The sequence below is a fragment of the Gopherus evgoodei genome, chromosome 23 (assembly GCF_007399415.2).
Source record: "Gopherus evgoodei ecotype Sinaloan lineage chromosome 23, rGopEvg1_v1.p, whole genome shotgun sequence".
Classification (NCBI taxonomy): domain Eukaryota; kingdom Metazoa; phylum Chordata; order Testudines; family Testudinidae; genus Gopherus; species Gopherus evgoodei.
This window is the reverse complement of record NC_044344.1, coordinates 15,763,324-15,774,734: the sequence shown is the minus strand read 5'-3', so window position 1 is coordinate 15,774,734 and position 11,411 is coordinate 15,763,324. Positions and strand designations below refer to the sequence as shown.

The 11,411-nt window shown below is 48.8% G+C and overlaps 2 non-coding genes across 2 annotated transcripts; both read right to left on the bottom strand.

Annotated features, from left to right (window-relative positions):
* Positions 1 to 6,108: 6,108 nt before the first annotated feature.
* TRNAE-UUC lies at positions 6,109 to 6,180 on the bottom strand. Its single transcript has one exon. It is a non-coding gene; the product is annotated as a tRNA-Glu (tRNA).
* Positions 6,181 to 10,023: 3,843 nt separating this feature from the next.
* On the bottom strand, positions 10,024 to 10,106 carry TRNAS-AGA. Its single transcript has one exon. It is a non-coding gene; the product is annotated as a tRNA-Ser (tRNA).
* Between the last annotated feature and the right edge of the window lie 1,305 nt (positions 10,107 to 11,411).

The window sequence follows — 11,411 nt, the reverse complement described above, 5'->3', positions numbered from 1 at the left end:
TTCAAAGCCCACCAAACCCAACCCCCCTTCTAATACGGCAGAAAAGCCACATGTCTCCTGACTAGGTAGGGATGTCCTATTGCCCCACAGGAAGTGGAAGGCCCTCGTGTTCGGTCTCAGCAGCACTCATGGAGCAGGGGGAAACACATGGCTGAGGAAATTCCTCACAGCCAAAAGATAGGTCTTGAGCATCACAACTTTGTAGGCTAATGACAAGGTCCACTTATGCCACTGGCTGAGCCTTTCCTCACAGGCCAGCAACCGCTTCTCCCAGTTCACGTACCCCACCTCGTCCCCAACCGAACGCTAGAAGGCCCAGCTCATCAGCCTGCCCACTCTTGCAGCCCTCCTCTTCCACCCTGACTGATAGGGAGGAGTATTGAGCCTCCCTCCCTTAGGCCCTTCAGCATTTCTGGGGACACCAACACTGCCCAAGTGACTTTTGGCCAGTAGGTCAACCAGTATGGGTGCCTCCTAGGCCAGGCTGCAGCCCAGCTTCAGGACTCAGAGGAAATGCAGCTCGCATCCCTACCTACAGGACTCCAGGCACAGCCAGGCTTCTGGATCAAACATCCCCTCTTGTGCTCAAGTCACAACAGCTAGCGGGCAAAAGACAGACTTTCATGGCCTTTGAGAAAGCAAGACAGAGCCTTGGAAGACCCAGTAGGGTTAGGTGCCACAGGAATTGCTCTCAGATCCCACTGAGACTTCAACTCATATTGCAGGATTCAAAGTCCTGAGTGCTGGCCCTTACACCATGGGATCAATAGGGAACCCCCAGACCTCTGCTGAGTTCTGGTAAGGATGACCCTGTGTGGGCAACCCTGCATTTGCTCACCAAGTTGTCATGCAGCAGTTTGCTGCAGCTCCCAGAAGCCTTTCTTAATCCAGACTGAGAGGCCAGTGGGCATGTGAGGAAGTTGCCCCTTCAGTCCTAGGCAATACATGGCCCTTCCTAGGAAAGGAAAAGCTGAAGTCAAGGAGAGTCCTCAAGAGATACCTTCTGAAGATCTTGGAGAATATTACAGGGAAAACTGTCTTTTTCATTTACCAGTGACTTGAACCCTAGACCCTCAGATTAAAAGCCTGATGCTCTACCAACTGAACTAGCCAGGCTCACATGTAGAAATGGCAAATTTCATGCAGAAGAGAAATTAGTCATGAAAATGAGGGCAGGAAACAATACAGAAAACTTGCTACTCTTGCTTTCTTAGCAGTTCTAGCCCCAGCCAGCTCCTCCATCTGGCGCCCTGAGGCCTTATTCTTTCTTTAGTTAAATATCAAATCCAGGAGAAAACACAGTTATACAGAAATGTCATTGGAAATACAAAAATTAAAAAGGAAAATGCAATTGCCATCACTATAGCGTATCTGGGCCATTCCTGTATCGAGAGCACCCACTAAGGTCCCTGTGTGCTTACGAGAAACCTGGAGGAACTCATACCACAGCCTGAACATGAAACTCAACTGCTCCCAGGTGCTGCAGTAAAACCCTTTCCCTGCTGTGAAGTTGCACTCCATAGGATTTTATGAAAATATGCTAATGAGTGTGAATATAAAGTAACTGAAATATGCTTCATGCAAAAGGTCTCTTGTAAGGTATCATTACAAAGCTTATAATCTACTGTGTGTGTTCATCCTATTTGTATGAACCGATCATTCCTGTATCTGAAACTAGAAATATGAAATATAACTCTGAGGTCCTATTGTAATGATGCAAAGTGTGGGCCATTAATAGTGGTTTGGACTCTTGATGGCTCCCATTAACCAGGACAATTGACTGGAGATGGCTCTGTCCTGCACCATCTGTGAGTCAGGCCAGGAAGAATGAAGGCTTGGGGTCTCCCAGGACATGTGACCATGTCACCTGGTACAGGAATCCATCTTAAACCTGGGGCTTTTCCCCAGCAGAGAGACAAAAGATTCCTGCCTTGTAGCAAAGCTGTATAAGGGGATGGAACAGAAGAAAGGTGGGTGCAGTCATGAGAAATCCCCTAGCTACCTTGAGCTGGAACAAGGACTATACCTGGTGAAAAGATTGGGCCCAGACAAGAAATAAGTCTAGTCTGCGAAAGAAGAGTATTGGAAGATCTCTGAGGGTGAGACTTGATCTGTATTGAGTTTCATGCTGTATTAGGCTTGGACTTGCATGTTTTTGTTTTATTTTGCTCTATGGAGAATACAAATGGCACAGAGAAGGAAAAGATAATGCCATAGAAAAGTCTCTGTGTGCGTGTGTTAGATGGCTGGGAGGGTGTCTAGAAACCACTCTCCTCTAGTTTCTTTTCTCTGATTTCCTTTGGGAAATCTGAAGCAGGGAGCAAACACCATTGCTACCTCTGAAGGTTGAACTTATGACCTTCAGACTATGAGACTGACACGCTGTCAACTGCACTAAGAAGACTGGAGAAAGCTTTAGGCTCCGTGCATATAGGACCCTCCTACATCGGTGACGGGGCAGGGAAGGAGCCAGGGGTGTGCTGGAAGAAGCAGGGAGCTCTGGTGCCCACAGACCTGTCCTGGCAGCTTTCTCAGCAGCAGAGAAATCAATTTGCCCTGCCAGTGAACAATCTCCTGGAACTAATGGCAGCACAGGGGGGATGTTTCCAAGCTGTGCACCTACTGCCACATTTTGGAACTTACTCTCCTTTTCCTAGCAGGGCACTTTCCATGGGAATTAGGCAAAGCAAACTACACAGGTAAGAGGAACACGCTGGGGAAGGTACATGGGGAACAGAATCCAGGGCTCCAGATAAGGCCTGAATTTATAATCCCAGCAGCTTGCCCTTCTGCACTAACCAATTGCACCACTGCAGATGCTGTTTAGATGGATTTGGGAAGCAGGCAGTTCCCAGTCTCTGTGGTTCACACCTTTGCCTGGTAATTGAAAAGCAGCTGGTTCAAACCTAATTCAAGATGCGGCTTTTCAGTGATGAGACTCCAGTACGTTTTAACAGGAAGAAAATCTCCTCTATTCTGGTTTAGCCCCATTTGACTCCTTCTGCCCATCTTCTCCGCCCCCCCAGTCTCTTTCCTTCCCCACTGGGGCCATGCAGAGAGGAGCCCCAGTCAGTCTCTGTCACAGAGAGTCTGTATCCTACAAACGGAGGGAGGGGTCACTCTAAAACATTGATAACGGGGAGGGGAGGGGTGTGCGTGGTTAGGGGGAGAAAGGATGGAGACCTAACAGTAGGGCTCAGAGAGATTCCTCCAAACAGGGGAGATCCCCTGCTGCCCCTCATCTGCCAGCTGTGGGAAGAACAACTGTGTGTGGGGGGGTCTCCACATGCTGTCCCCGCCCCAAGAGCCAACTGTGGCAATGGGAGCTGCAGGGCTGGAGTCTGTGGGCAGCAGTGCTCAGAGATGCCCCCAGCCCTCCTGCTTAGGGGCTGCTGCCAGAGGGGGGTGCGGGTTGCTTTCGAGAGATGCCCGAGGTAAATGCTGCACCCTTCATCCTCTCCTGTACTCCCAACCCCCTGCCCCAACCCAGACCCCACACCTGCACCCAAACTCCTTCCAGGACCCTGCTCCTTGCACACCCTCCTGCACCTCAACCCCCTGACTGAGCCCAGACCCTGCACCCAAACTCTCTCCCAGAGCCCAGCCCCTCTCCCTCCCACATCCAAACTCCCTCCCAGAGCCTTAGGCAGGTGTAGTGGGGCAGGCAGGACTTGGTCCCATTCTGGGCACCACCAGAAATTATACAAACCTGCCGCCCCTGTCCAGCCCAACCTTCTGCTGATGCACCTCAGCCCACACCCGTGCAGGGTTTGAAGCTTCCATTGCTTAAATTCCAGGACACTGAGGGATTTCAGCTCCACTTTGCCCAGAGGGAACCTTCACCCCACTCCCAACCAGGTTCTTGTCCATGGGATCACTGTTAGGGGGGCTGGGTCCCTCGGTGTCTTTTCTCTCTCTACGACAGGCCAGGGTGCAATAACTGGGGCATCAGAGCACCCAGGACCTTCTGTGGGGCTGCCATTCCCCTTCCCCTTCTGTGGTCTCATCTGTCATTGACTCCAGCCTTTTTTCTATCCATCGTCAGCACCTCCCAAGCAAGCTGCACTCACCTCAAAAAGACATAAAGTCCTGTGGCACCTTATAGACTAACAGACGTATTGGAGCATAAGCTTTCATGGGTGAATACCTGCTTCGTCAGATACATGTGGCGGAAATTTGCAGGAGCAGGTATAAATATGCAGGTAAGAATCAGTCTAGAGATAAGGAGGTTAGTTCAATCAGGGAGGATAAGGCCCTCTTCTAGCAGCTGAGGTGTGAACGCCAAGGGAGGAGAAATTGCTTTTGTAGTTGGCTAGCCAGGCACAGAATTCCCACTACATTCATCCGATGAAGTGGGGATTCACCCCTCAAAGCTTATGCTCCTGTACATCTGTTAGTCTATAAGGTGTCACAGGACTCTCGCTTTTTACAAATCCTGGTTAACGCAGCTACCCCTGTGATACTCAAAAAGACAGTGTCCCCTGTTGGGTGTACATCACTGACCTCTCTCCTTTCTGAGCACTGACTGCCCCTCTGTTTCCTTGCCTCTCAGTCTGAGCAGATGGGACCTTTCCCTCCAGTGCTGGAGGATTCGCCCTTCTCATCTACCCTTGTCCCAAGCAGCACAGTGAGAGGGAATCTTAAATGTACCAAGGTGACTTTGGAGCAGAAACCCCCCAGACCTTCCATGCAATTGGCACTTGCCCCTCACTGAGCAGGACTGAAACTGGTGCAGGGATACTGGTGGGCCACATCCCCTCTGGGCATGAGCAAAGCAGCAAGGTGAAAAAATGAACCTGGAGATTGAACCCAGGGCCTCATACATGCAAAGCATGTGCTCTACCACTGAGCTACATCCCCAGATGGGCTGTGTTTGCTATGGGTTATACTCAGAGCCCTCCTGTTCTCACTGCATCCAGTGACCTATAAGCTTCACGAGAAGCCCATTCCCCTCTCTGAGGACCAGGCCTGCTCTCCTGGAGGTTACTTGTTCATAGGAGTCACTTTGCAGCAGGGCAAGATTCTATGTGTGGGGCAGAGAGAGTTTGTGCCCTGGACTCAGGGTGCAGAGATACACTAAGCCCTCTCCCCTGCATTGGGTTGTGGGGGGTGCTGCAATCCCCTGCTGTAAGGTCATTGTGGGGGATGCTGTGAGCAGCTCAACACCTCACCCTGGTGGCAGAAGTGGGGTGGGGAGTTCTAGGTGTTTCCACCTGCCTGTGAAGTCCAGCTTTCCCCAGCACATTCACTGCGGTGCAATTGGGTCACTGTTTCCATGGCTGAACAGCAAAGAATCACTCCCAGTTTCCCTTCTAGCTGCAGCAGGATTAGCCTGTGTCAGTGGTTAATGAGGTGGATCTGGTTGTAGATTGTTATTCATTCCCCACCTTGACAATTCACATAGTCCCTTTCCTAATCAAATCCCCAGCACCTCAGTGATCCTGGTAGCAGGGGTTGGGTCCTGAGACTTTGAGGGTCCTTTTTACCCTTCACCTGGAGTGAACTCAGCTTTTCCCCCATCCCAGACAATCCATGAAATAACAACAGGAGCATAAAGAAAGAGGGGAGGGAACATCTCACTGCCAGGGCTGGATGTGCCCAGGGCCCCATCTCATCCATTGTTTCCATGGAATTTGGCCCCCTGCTTTGCACAAGGGACAGAGAAAGATCTTGCTGTTCCTGTGGCTGTGCAAGGAAAATTGTGCTTCTGTATGAAAGAGAGGAGGGAAATGGCCCCATGATGGGACAATATCCTCAGGATTAAGACCTAAGGACTCAGGCTGAGAACTGATAGAATTCCACTCATCTGGGATTTAACAAATTGTCTTCCATGGAGCAGGGCCAGATCCAGCATTTTTGCCACCCCAAGCGGAAAAAAAAAAACAAAAAAGCTGCAATCAGCAGCAGCTCTACCTCTGCCACTTTTGGCAGTGAGTCTTTCCCTCCAAGAGGGACTGAGAGGACCCAATAGCCACAGAAGCCTCCCCATTCCATTGGCCATCCCTGCCATGGAGACACTGGGAAGATGGGGGAATCAGGGAACAGCCACAGATTTATTTACATTGCAAGTGAAGAATAACTGAAGCTTTTTTTAAGTTGAAGTCACTTTTCCCTGACTGGGAATTGAACCCAGGCCTTGGCAGTGAAAGTGCCAAATCCTAACCACTAGACCACCAGGGAGCTGATAATGTTGGTTTTTTCCTCACTTATGCTACACTTTCTTAGGCTACTTTCTATCCACTTTCTGACAGTACTCCATTGTCCACTCCCTGAGGGGTTAAGAACAGAGAGTACAGGAACCCCTGTACTCAGGGTCACAACCTCAGCCCAACACAAGCCACTGAAATAAACTCTAAGGATGCTTCCTCCAGCAGGATCACAGAGCCACGCAAAAAAAAACCCAGGAGGAACAATCCTCCTCTGTCTTCATTTACCCCATCGCAACCCTCTCAGCAGCCGACTCTTGCAGGAAGGACACTCAGATGATAGGAGCTCTGGCATAGAGACCAAGGGAGGGGTGTTGCTTCCTCTCACTGTGAGCTGATCACAGTCTGACTCCGTGCAACAGGGCTCTGAACTTTGCCATCTTGTGTGTTCTGAGAGCAGAGCTCCTCGGACCGTTCTGCTGAGAGCATGGTGATTGCACAACAGCTGCAAGGCCTTTTTCCCTCTCCTTGGCTTCCCCAGACTTTCCCCACAAATGGTTCTATCAGGTGCTGGAGGGATCTAAGGACCTGCAGGTTTCCCTCACCCATCTCTTAAAGCAAACAGTGATTCCCTTCTCTGACACTCCTGGGTCTGGGCTTCTTTTGAGTTTTTCCCAAGGGGGGGCCTGATTCCCTGTGAAAATGTGTGTGTGGCACCAGCTTGTCTGCCCCCTCTCTGGGAACCGAGAATCTTTTTCAGACTCTCCCCCACTAGATGAGTCCAACAGCACCTCCCCTTGGTGGGAGAATCCTAAATTCCGACCTCCTGCCCTGGTTGCTCTGACCAGCTGATGGCGGCAGCATGCTAAATCAACCCCAGCTCTCTGGTCTAGAAAGCAGCATCTAACCAGCCTTGTGACAGCTCTGGTTTGCTCGCTGGAGACATAACAAACCAGGAAAGAAGGCAAATGTAAGACAGGGAACCTCAGCTCACAAATAAAAACCTTCAGGGCACCTTCTACACTGCGTCTGGGCAGTTGACTGACTTTAAATCTAGCTAGCTCTGTTGGTAGAGCATGATGCTCTTAATCCCACCATCATAAATCCAAGCCCCATGGTGGGTGGTAGCGACAGCCCTTAGGTGTCACTCTTCTGCTAATAGTCACAGATCAAAATGAAACAAACTCTCTATGCTCTTTGGCAGGTCATGTTTCTTCTTCTCTCTGAGCTTCAGTAAAACATGAAGAGAGAACAAACTGACATTTGCATCCTATGTTAAGAGAGTATTTTCTCCTCTTCCATTGTACCCCAAGCAAGAAGAGGGGATAATAACCATTTAACGGATGATTGCAGAGGGAAAAGTTTGGTCTTTATAAATAGGACAATGATCAATTGGTCTCCATGTCCACTGATGGTAGGACAAGAAGTAATGGACTTAATCTGCAGCCAGAGAGATTCACGTTAGATATTGGGAACAGCTTTCTAACTCTGAGGGTAGTTAAGCTCTGGAATAGGCTCCCAAGGGTGTCTGTGGAGTCTCTGTCCTAGGAGGTTTTTACGAACAGGTTGAACAAACCTCTGTCAAGGATACTCTGCATATACTTGGTCCCATAGACAACCTGCTCTGGCTCTGGTTCCCTCCTTCTGCTCCCTGCCTGGGCCGACTGCTGTGGGCACTTGATCCCACATGCCCTCGATGCATCGTCTCTGCTTGGCTCTGCTTCAGCAGAGAGGGCTGGATTTCATGACCTCTCCAGGGCCCTTGCAGCCGTACAGCTCTATAATTCGATGCCATCGCAATATAATATAAACAACAACAAAAGTGGAAACACCCCAATCTAACATCTAACAATTCAGCGTGAACTGACATTCCACAGCACAAAGTGACAACACGTAGGAGTGCAAAGCCCTACAGTTCAGCACCATGCAAATGAACGCCCCATGGGGCAAAATGACGCACTGCAAAAGAGCTCAGCTCAAACCAACACAACACAAGGCGGTGCAGAAACCATACAACACGAAACAATGCATCAGAGTGCAAAGGGACACTGTGCAAAACAGCTCAGCGTGGAACAACGACATAGCGCAAACCCACACAACAGAATCATATAGAAAGGTAGGGCAGGGAGGGACCCTGAGAGTCAGGGCCAAGTATCCCTAGGCCACCCCGACAGGTGTTTGAAGAACAGGGAAACAAAGGGCACCACGAACTTATGTTTTTTGGATGAGTCAAGAAAAGGGAGTAGCATTGTCCCCCTCGGGTAGCCCCTGTTCAATTCCAGATCAGAAAGCAAATCTCTTCTGCAAGAATATCCAAAAAATGTTGTGTTTCACTTCACTTCATAAGTACAGTTGTGTGGCAATTAAATGATGAGCCTAATGTTTCATAAAAGTGTGGGAAATACGGATGTATTTGAGAAAATGGCTTGGAATGAAGGAAGACAAAAAATTGATCAGTCGAGAGAACAGGCACTGTTTCCCCCTGGTTTGGAGCTTCTCTCACAGCTACTGGAATAGAAAAGCTAAGCAAATGGTGTTCTATTGTTCCAAAGGAGATTGAAGTGAGGCCATTTTCTCCAGATAGAATTAAATCGTAATGTCAGGAGTGGGATGTGAAACCACGTCTCTATGCAGAGACCAGAACACCCAAGGGACTGGAAGAAAAAGAGTCTTATAACTAGCACTTTAGACCAGTCCACCATCCTGATACTACAAAGAATATGACTTATCAACCCTAGTTATCATTAATAGTTGATGAACTCTTTAGGGAGGTCGAGATGGCACATCTCTTTCAACTCCTAGAGACCTTCTACAGCACAGCTGATTTTTAGACACACTCACCTGGACCTAAAGTTACATGTTTCCTGGAGCTCCATGAGTTCTGAGGTGTTGGAATCTCCCTGCTCACATTTTAAGTGAACAAAAGATGGGTGCTGGCATTCTGAGACAGTAATGGTGAACCTCAAAATCCTGCCTTGGGGGCCAGAGAGTTAAGCAACCTGCCTCTACCAGGATAGCATCCTATCTGGGAACAACTCACTGGTCAATAGCTGGGGTGTGAAATTCTCATTTCTTTGTTGTTCTATCACTGTAGTCCCCACTTTGCTATTGCTTGTCTGTATAATCTCTGTCTGGTACTGTGATTGTTTCAGCCTGCTGTATAATTAATTTGTTGGGTGTAAACCAATTAAGGCAGTGGGGTATAATTGGTTAGATAATCATGTTATAATATGTTAGGATTGGTTAGTTACATTTCAGTAAAATGATTGGTTAAGGCACAGCTAAGCAGAACTCAAGTTTTACTATATAGTCTGCAGTCAATCAGGAAGTAAGGGGGGGAATGCGAATGGGAATAGGGGTAGGGGAATTGGAATTATGTTTTGCCAACGGGGGGAATAGGAACAGGGAAGGGGAACAGGGACACAGGCAAGCCTCTGTGGTGTCAGAGCTGGGAAGGGGGATCCTGAGGAAGGAAACTGGAATCATTGCTTGCTGGAAGTTTACCCCAATAAACATTGAATTGTTTGCACCTTTGAGCTTCGTGCATTGCTGCTCTCTGGTCACGTGAGAAGGACCAGGGAATGGGAGGTTGATAGGATAAACCCTCTAACAAGTACGTCTTTCAGGGTGTGAAAAACCCCAGGACCAGTATAATTAAGCTGACCTAAGCCATGGTTAGATAGTGCTAAATGAAAGGAAAGATTGTTCTGTCAATGCAGCTACTACAGGGATGGAAAACCTCGCCTCTCACTGTAGCAACTGTCTACTCCACAGTGCTGCAGCAGTATTTTAAGTGTAGACAGCCTCAGAGTGAGACCAGATTTGGCTCCATGGATGCTCAGGCACTAAGACAACAATGACAACACACTAATGCTTCCGTAGTTGACAGGATTCAAACCTGCATGGGGAAACACCCAGCGGATTTCTAGTCCATCACCTTAACCACTCAGCCACAACTACTTGATGTGCAGCTGCTTCACTACACAATATTTCTGTTCTCACAGAATTGTCACTTCAAATTGCTCAGACCAGCTCCCCCAGCACACTCACGGCTGTGCATTAGTGTGTGTCCATGGTGAACAGCAAGAGTTCCTGCCCATTTCCTTTCCGGTTGGAGCACGATGAGAGTGTGTTTGTGGCTAATGACATTGCTATAGATTGCTGTTCATTCCCCACACTAACAATTCAGACAGTTCCTTTCCTATTTGAATCTCTACATATCATTCCAACAGCCGGAGTCAGGATTTCTCTGGGGCACTGAAATTTTTCAGGGGGTTGATGCATGAATACAGCCTTGCATTCCATCCCTGATGTTTCCTGGACTAACAACAGCAGCAGAAAGAAAGAGCCGAGCCAATATCTCCCTGGCAAGGATGCAGATGACCACGTCCCCTCTGTCTGACCATTGCCATTGCAGGAGAGAAGGGTTCACTGGAATCGAATGCCCTGGCTCAGGGCTGGTCTACACTACGCATTTATACCGAATTTAGCAGCGTTAAACCGATTTAACCCTGCACTCGTCCACACAACGAAGCCCTTTATATCGATATAAAGGGCTGTTAAAATCAATTTCCGTACTCCTCCCCAACGAGGGGAGTAGCGCTGAAATCAATATTGCCATGTCGCATTAGGGTTAGCGTCGCTGCAATTCGACGGTATTGGCCTCCGGGCGGTATCCCACAGTGCACCTTTGTGACCACTCTGGAAAGCAGTCTGAACTCGGATGCACTGGCCAGGTAGACAGGAAAAGCCCCACGAACTTTTGAATTTCATTTCCTGTTTGCCCAGCGTGGAGCGCCGATCAGCATGGGTGGCCATGCAGTCCCAAAACCAAAAAGAGCTCCAGCATGGACCGTACGGGAGATATTGGATCTGATCGTGGTATGGGGAGACAAATCTGTTCTATCAGAGCTCCATTCCAGAAGATGAAATGCTAAAGCATTTGAAAAAATCTCCAGGCTATGACAGACAGAGGCCACAACAGGGACTCAACACAGTGCTGTGTGACAAGCATCACGGAAAGCCAAAGAATCAAATGGACCCTCATGGAGGGAGGGAGGGGGGACTGAGGACTCAAGCTATCCCACAGTTCCTGCAGTCTCCGAAAAGTATTTGCATTCTTGGCTGAGCTCCCAATGCCTGAAGGGTCAAAAACATTGTTGCCAGTGGTTCAGGGAATATGTCATCAATTTACCCCTCCTCCCCTCCTCAAAGAAAAGGGAAAAAAATATTTCTCGCCTCTTTTCAATGTCACTGTATGTCTAC